The sequence below is a fragment of the Trachemys scripta genome, chromosome 1 (assembly GCF_013100865.1).
Source record: "Trachemys scripta elegans isolate TJP31775 chromosome 1, CAS_Tse_1.0, whole genome shotgun sequence".
NCBI classification, from domain to species: domain Eukaryota; kingdom Metazoa; phylum Chordata; order Testudines; family Emydidae; genus Trachemys; species Trachemys scripta.
Genome location: NC_048298.1, coordinates 223,288,417 through 223,297,573, shown reverse-complemented (window position 1 = coordinate 223,297,573; position 9,157 = coordinate 223,288,417).

Genomic DNA, 9,157 nt, shown 5'->3' with positions numbered 1-9,157 from the left:
ACCTAAAAAGTGCATATCTGTTACTCTTAGACTGTAGACTCTTATTGTCTTCACTGTATTACCCCTGTCTTTGAAATTGTTCCATGGCAAGGTGTGGTAGTTTGTCAGCTGCAATTCAGTTAATACCCTTCTGCCAAAATCTGTGTTATTTGCACCCATTTATTTCCACTGATGTCAATAGAATTGTACCAGTGTTAGTCAGCACTGAAACTGGTCACTTGCCTGTGTCCTCCATTACTTATAACTGTAATCATTCTTTTGATTTGTCCCAAGTGTCTTTTATGTTACTTTGTGTAATCGTTTCTGTTAACTTTCCCAGTGTATCTTGCAGATTAGATTAAAAGCAGAAGGAAAGGTTAAAGTGGACATGCTATATAAATATGACAAACCAGCCAAGCATGCATGAACTTGAGAGTCAGCGTCTCACCCTGACTGTGCTAGATGTAGTTTTTGGAAACCCTGTCAACTCTTCCTGCAGAGCTTTGTATTCTTAAGAGATGTTTGTGTTTGCTATCAGACACATACAAATCTAAGCTTTATCAGTGTAGTTTTAAAGCTGAATTTTGTTAGATGATATCACCTTCATTGGACATTACAAGTCAAGATAGCATGCTATCAAGGTCAAGGACCAAAGATAACCATTTTTTTGTTAGTTTCTAAGGTGCCACAAGGACTCCTCATCATTTTTTTAATGTCTCAGTTTCAGCTTCTGCTAAGTCTTTACCTCCTTTAATCTTAAAATAGATTTAAGTAGTCTGAAATCTTATTCACTCAACAGACGCAGATTTGTTTAATCAACATCTTTTCTGGGTTCTGCTGGCTTCAACTGGCAGAATCCCAGAAAAGGGGCTCCAGAATTGGGAACTCTGCCTGAAATGTGTGTGTGTGTGTTGAGGGATGGACACAGCACAGTGATGCAAGACTCTCTGGTCCACTGAAGGATCCAGCTACCTGGCCAATGAACCCCCATTAGTAGTCATGCTGGACAGTTAAAGGAGCAGGGACAGGGCAGCAATATATGCTGGGAAGGATCTCTGCTTATCAGTAATGCTAGGCATCAAGCCCCTGAATATGAATTATCAATGCACCTTGTAATCAAGACATACTGAAGAATCCACCAAAGATGGCCCAGGTACTAGCTTGAAGAAAGCATGGTTTTAAGGAGTGGTGGGGCATTAGCTGTTCCCCCTGCCCTCCTGAGATTTCCTTCTGAATGACCTTTGCAAGGCTTAGCATTTTGTAGTGTAGGAAAATGGATCCTGGATTTTTCTCTTCATCAAGTCAAGTCAGTTAGGGCAGTGCCTGCTCTGAGGTCCACATAACATATCTTGGCTCTGATATCCATCTCTCTCTACCTACACCGAACCATATGCACAATATTACATAGCATAATTTTGACATCTGTAGTCTTGCACATGCACAAAAGCAGAATATCAGGAGATTAGAGTAGAATTTTGCCCTTAATTTTTAATTAACGCCATACAATAGGCCAAATCCTGGAGCTTCTATGTAGGAATTTGGCTTAAATAAAGACTGAGAGCCAGATTCTGAAATACTTAGTCATGCTGAGTATTACCTTACTCGGGCAGTAAATACATTGACTTCAGTAAGGTCACTTCTGGAGTAAATTGCTAGTCAATGTGAGTAAGGGTATCAGAATCTGGCCACAAGGATTGCATCTGGATCAGATTCTGATATCCTCCATTTCAGTAGGTTCAATGACTTCACAGAGTAATAGTATGAGTTAAGGTAATGGAATCTGGCCCCCATTGATTAGGCGGTAGATGTTGGCATCCTTTATTCATACTGACCTTACTCAGCACCAGATTCTCCCACTTTTACTCATATTGAGTTATTCTGTGAGTGGCCTCATTGACTTGAATTATTATTTATTGGGACTATTTACAATGTAAGGTAGTAGCCAATGAGAGTAAATGTGGCAAAACCTGGAATTTTACCCGTTTTGAGGAAACCAACATAACATTTTTTTACCCGTTTTGAGGAAACCAACCAACATAAAGCTTGTCTTTCACCCTTTTCTGGGTCTGATTATATAAAGTCTGTTTCTTATTTGTTTGTCTAGTGGCTGCACATCTCCTTCAGCTTCACTGACCCACTGGATGAATCACCATAGATATTTCCATTCTAATAATAATTGCTTTAAAAAAGTTTAGCTGGATATGCTGCATAGTTGTCTTAAATTCTGATTTTGTTTTAAAACGACAGCATGACTCACTTTGAAAACCACATGAGTATTGAAACCCTGAAAAACATTTACAAAAACCCTAAATCTTTACAGTGCATTGTGACAATGCCCTGGGTGATGCTTCTAGGCACACATACACATTCCGACCTCTCCTTTTAACCTGTTATTGTCGCTATGCCCTCGGCACAGCAAGAGCCACTTCGTATGAGGCAAAACAATGTGATTAATGTAACAGCATGACATACAATGTAAGTTCACAGGACCAGGTGATCCTTTGTTTTGTGTGTGCGCACTTTACAGTACTTCCCTCAATAGATGCAGTTTATGCGGGAAAGGAAGATTTTATTGAGACACTTGCTTTTCCCATTATTCCTTGAACATGATTTAATGTAATTTCATGTTCAGTGTATTGAGATGACTGAGGTGTAGATTAATGTTATTTTTGTCCTCAAAGTTTAAGAGAATTGACTGGGATACAATTTGTTTAAGGTCATTTTTTTCAGAGTGTGAGGTAAAATCTGCATAACTTCTTCCTTCCTTTCAAACCTGTTGCAAATTCAATTCAAAATCACTTCTTATTTAAAGTCTATGGAATGTATAGTTAATTATATTTTGTGTAAATTATGAAAATTATTGTATAAACGTAAAAAGAACAGGAGTACTGGTGGCACCTTAGAGACTAACAAATTTATAAGGTGCCACCAGTACTCCTGTTCTTTTTGCGGATACAGACTAACATGGCTGCTACTCTGAAACCTGTATAAATATAATTTTCTTGAGTCTTCCGTTTCTCCAAAGATGTAAAGACTAAGCATTAAAGAATCTCTTTTATATTTGGCTTTTATAGCAATAAACTTTCTTTCCAAATTTCTTATTAAATTCTACAACTTACACTTTATCCTGAAGAACAGTACCGTTATAAATATCATTCATGTATGCTACAAGATACCCTTATGTTACATTTAAACTTTGTATTTTATTCTTTTTAGTGTGCTGCGAGTGTATATACAAAAACATACATATTACATAAATCTGACAAAAGGCAATTTTTTCTTTACATAGTATCCCCAAACAACATATTGTATGTCAGAAGTGAGATCTAAACATATACCCATTTTTCATAATTGTAACTATCAATTAAATAGCATAAAATATCTCAGTTATGGGGGGTAACTCCTCAACTATACACTAATGAGAATTATCTGAGCAAATCATACAGACCACAGACATACTTTAATAATTACATACAGTCCCCTGCCTGGTGGATATATAATGTGTGTTAATCTTATTTAATTCTCTCAGTATGACAGGCACATGGAACTTTTACTTTGATTTACATGGAGGTATCTATGCACATGAGATTCCTGTTGAACTCAAGCAGGATGGGGCAAATGCCATTATGTTTATAAATGTTGCCACCACAATTCTGCTATGGAGCTAAGATGATGGTCTTGTAGTCCCATTCAGGTACAGTTCCTGGCATTACTACAAGCTTCCTGTATGACCTGGGTCAAGTCACTCAGGACCAAATTTTCAAAGGTATTTAAGTGCCTAAAGATGCAAATAGGTGCTTAATTTAAAAAAAAAACACCTAAACAGATTAGACCCAGATCTTCAAAAGTATTTAGGCACCTAACTCCCATTACTTTTGAGGATCTGGCTCTTAGTACATAACTACCACAGTCTAAAGAAAAGTGTGAAGAAAATTCAAAATGTTTTTGAATTATACAAATTTTAAAATTACACCGTCTGAAAAAAATAAACACACCCTAAAATGTATTGCTTTGTGTTCCACTTGTAACAAATAGCTTGTTACCAGGCATGCAAAATGTTCATAGGGTCAAATTTTCTTGAAAATTTGGAGGTCAACTATATTTGAAGAAATTATGTTGCAATGAAGCAGTTATTAAACGTTTTTGTTGTAGATAGTTTTGGGTCCAACCTGTCTCCCATTGATTTCAATGGGAGTTTTTTAGCCATTGACTTCAGTAGGTGTTATGTGTGCTCATGATGGCTGAAAAATCAGGGCCCTGTTATTTAGGTGATAAATAAGGATTTATGAGTCTAACTTTAGGCATCCATACTTGAATTTTTTGATCATTGTTATTAGCTTTATTTTTCAGATATCATAATTAAAGCACAGAAAAGTGCTATGACTTGGCAGGAAAGAATAATGCCCTAGTGCATTAGGAAGGGACTGCAGAACCAGGAAGATGCATTTGAGTCTAGGGTCTGATACTTATTTGCACTGTAGAACAAAAATATGTATTCTAGCCTTAGGTTTGCTACTTTTGTGCACTTTGACCAACCTTTGGAGTGAGAGCAGGCTGTAAGGCCCATGCATGCATGGCTGAATTTAACTGTCTATGGAATGTGCATATGATGTCCAGTGTGCACTGAGTGATGCAGAGCTCCACAGGAGCTTATTAGTTTTGCTAGCACCACTTGCACTTAATCAATCTGATTATCCAGAGCATCTCATCCATTTAAAATTTGCCTATACAAAAAAGAAAGTGAAAAATGTATATATGAGGAAATTTCCAAACCAAAACACTCTGTTAAAAAAAACCTAATATTGGTAAGTGGCAACAATGTATTTACCTATCACATCATTTACAAAACTCAAACACACAAATGCAAAGAAATAAATAGTGATAACCACACAATAACTAAACACTTGGAACAGCTCCTCAGTGAGTGTAGGTTGGCATAGGTATATTGATTATATCCATTTACATCAGCTGAGGTTCTGGCTCAAATGTATACGAAAATTGATTTGGAAGCCTTTGCTAATACACCTCTACCTCTATAGAACGCTGTCCTTGGGAGCCAAAAAATCTTACTGTGTTATAGGTGAAACTGCGTTATATCGAACTTGCTTTGATCCGCCGGAGTGTGCAGCCCCGCCCCGCCGAAGCACTGCTTTACCGCGTTATATCAGAATTTGTGTTATATCGGATCGCCTTATATCAAGGTAGAGGTGTATGTACACTGACTAATGGTTAAAAGATTAAGAAATGATCAATATCCTAACCTATGACTACCTGTACCATCCAGAGAGTTTATATGATTTTTGAGCCATATACGATGGACTGTATAATGTCCTCACGTTGTGTTTGCTCACCAATTCCTTTGAGCTTGATAATATGACAGTATCTATTTAGTACTTTCTTTTAAATCTTATACTGACTATTTTTATGTGATTTGTCTTTCAGTGTGATGATTTCCTTGTTGCTGATTGTGTATCCTGTTTGGGGACTTTAGACTTTGTTTTTTGTAAGGGTCTGTATTATTCTCTGAAGACTAACACCAGGTTTGGTCATTCAACACTCTTTCACATTAGTGCATGTTTGCAAATACATTGGGGTCATGATCACACAGCTCATATACACACATACAACTCTGGGCATTAGGGGATTTCTACACATAAGCTCACTACACCCAAATGTGAATCACACTTTTGTGCAAGCCCATTTGAAAATGTGATTCATGTACAGAGATAGAGACAAAGGCAGGTAGAATATACTCCAAAACCCTTATTTCCATTCTGTACAATCCTGATAAATTGTGAGGACACTCAGGCAAGCATGGACCCTTGAAAATCAATTGCTCTTCTGCCTCAAAGCCACTTAGGTGCTTTTGAAAATCCCACTCTGTTTGCATTTACTTTTTTTTAAACCATATTTCTTCTGTGAAGTTGTGATTTTTGTGCACTCATATCCATGATGCAATAAATGTCTAGGAATCTTTCTCATAGATCATCATAAAGCCTTCATTGCTATAACTGACACAAAATATAGCGTATATTAAAAATTTGCAAGCTAGTGTTTCTTCTACCAGCGTATGGAAATAGTATCTACTGAAAACATAGGTGCTCATTTTCGACAAGGTAGCATTTTACACTACAATGTAAAACCCTGGCACCTTGTGATCTGTGCAGCTGAGCTGAGAGGGATTTTCTTTTTGTATGAACTATGTCAGACAACTCTGTTTTTCTGTTTTCAGGTCAGATAGTAATGACAAGTTATCTTTTCCTCAGAAATAATTCAGGGCCTGGTTTTATTCTTTAATTTTAAATCTTAAAAACATCCCAAACAATAAAAAACTGCTCCATTTTCTTTAAATGAACAGATGAAGTTAAGGGATATTTAAATTATGTAAATTACATATGGATTTCTATAGTAGGTGTCACCACTGAATCTGTCACACTGTTTCAGAAGTCATACTTCTCTTCTGTTACAATTTTGCATAGATCTAATCAGTTTAATGATAATACTACACACACAACTCTACAGTACTTGGGCAAAATGCCTGTGAGAAACAACCTACAGCACTGCTCCAAGTAGGGGGTACTGCAGAGCTACACCATCACATGGGAAACTTGGGGATAAATTTTGCCTTGGGGATGCACAATCCCTCCATGAGCACTGCAATGGAAAGGGTGACTGCACAGGATGATGCAATATCCTTTGCTCAGACTGCGCTTTAGGCCAGTGTGGACAGGGTAAGGTCATGCCCTCAGGGACTGCCATTCCAATAGGCCCTTGGGACAAGCCTGCAGAGGGTAGGGTCTTTGTTCCACCCCTCTACATATCAGCATAAGGGCCAGACACTATTTGGCACTGAACAAGGACTGCAGGTATGGGCTTTCAATAGGCGTTTTATTGATGGAGAAGTTAATAGCCAAAAAGTAGGGGTCATTGAGTTCTTTTTCATTGTTTTCATCACACATTTTTCTTGAAGATGCATTATTATTACATATTGTGTATCTTGTATCCAAAATTCACTGGACAACCTGCAGAAAATTATGAAAATAAATAGAGATTTAAGGCCCCAGTCCTGTAACTGCCTCCATGTAGGTGGTGTGGAGGGGTTCAGCATGTGTAAGACTAGGGCCTAAGACCTTAAAGAAAGAGGTCCCAGGCATGATATCACAGGCAGTTCATGTGTCCCCCAGGTTTCCTGGTACTTGCAAAAGATTCGATTGAACTTAGTAGGACTCCAAGAGGGACAAAAGGGCTATGCAGTAAATACCACTGACAATTTGGGGCCTCAGCAGAAAACAGATGAAGGTAGGGAAAGATAAGATGCAACAGCAAGTAGTGTTTGAACAGAGAAATTAGTACGCATCTTATTAATTACATGATTTTATACAGTTTATTTTCACCTATATTTTTTCTTGTTTACATTTCTTTCAGAAGAAAACTAGATTTTCTATGCCTTTCAGGGTAAAGGAGGAGGACTGGGGAATCATAGTAGAAATTCATTGAAGTTTGCTTTTCAGGGAATTCTGCAAGCATGCACATCTTACTATCAACTAGGAACATAGTTGGAGTGCAATCTTCCATTCCTCATCCAACCAAAACTTCCACTGGTGTCACTGGAAATTTTGGGTGGGCAAGTAATATATAATCAGATGAGTTGGTTGATCATTACACCTTACATATTTGATTGTGTATTTTTTATTTATTCTACATATATTTTTACTGCCTAATGGAAAAAATACAGCAATTATTTAGTGTCTAAAAATAATATCTGTAAATTTCTACAAATGGTAATCAAAGACTGGACAGACAATTGGATAAAAGTGCCAAATTCATTTTTCAAAGATGGAATATTGACTTAAAATTCTTTTTAAAGTTGTATTTTTATTAAAATTTATATGGCCATTTCCCCAGCATCAAACTGGTAAAATTAATCAAAGGAATAAAAGGAAAGACATATCTGATCTATAATATTTTAATGGAAAACAGTCAGCTTAGAAGAATAACTGTTCAGCCATGATGTAAAATCTACAAAGGAAGTCAAATTGCAAAAGTGTTAACTATTGACGTGATCAAGGTAAACACTTTTGCCACTAATTCAGTCCCCTCTCTTTAATTCAGAACTCTGATGTGGGAGGCCCCAATTCTGCAGGACACAAAAGCTCGTACGCTGCTTTAAACATGTGAGAAATTCCATTGGCATGCTGATTCAGAGCCTGAGCTTTTGAACCTTAGTCAAGGCACTAAGATCTAATTGTGCATTATTCAGTTTGACCACTGAAGTGGCTGCCTTTTTTCATATAGGTGGATCACAGCTAATATGAGTCAACAGTGTAACACTGTTGCAAAAAAAAAGCAAACATAATTCTGGGATGTATTAGCAGGAGTGTTATAAGCAAGACATGAGAAGTAATTCTTCAGCTCTACTCTGTGCTGATTAGGCCTCAGCTAGAGTATTGTGTCCAGTTCTGGGAGCCACATGTCAGATGTGGACAAATTGGAAAAAGTCCAGAGAAGAGTAACAAAAATGATTAAAGGTCTAGAAAACATGATTTATGAGGGAAGACTGAAAACATTAGGTTTGTTTAGTCTGGAGAAAAGAAGACTGAGAGAGGACATGGTAACAATTTTCAAGTACATAAAAGGTTGTTACAAAGAGGAGGGAGAAAAAATTGTTCTCCTTAACCTGAGGATAGGACAAGCAGCAAGGAAAGGGCTTAAATTACAGAAAGGGTGGTTTAGGTTGGACATTGGGAAAAGCTTCCTGTCATGGTTGTTAAACACTGGAATAAATTGCCTAAATTTATTGTGGAATCTCCATTATTGGAGATTTTAAAGAGCAGATTAGACAAATACAAATCAGGGATGGTTGGCATGTGGACCATCAAGGTAATCTGCAAGACATTTTGTTTACATTGACCGTCTGCAGGCACGGCCCCCCCTGCAGCTTTCAGTGGACATGGTTCGCCGTTCCCGGCCAATGGGAGCTACAGGAAGTGGCGGCTAGCACGTTCCTGCTTCCTGCAGCTCCCATTGGCCGGGAACGGCGAACTGCGGCCACTGTGAGCTGCAGCGGGGCCATGCCTGCAGACGGTCAATGTAAATAAAACATCTTGCAGCCCGTCAGCAGATTACCCTGATGGGCCACGTGCCAAAGGTTGCCAACCTCTGGTCTAGATAATATTTA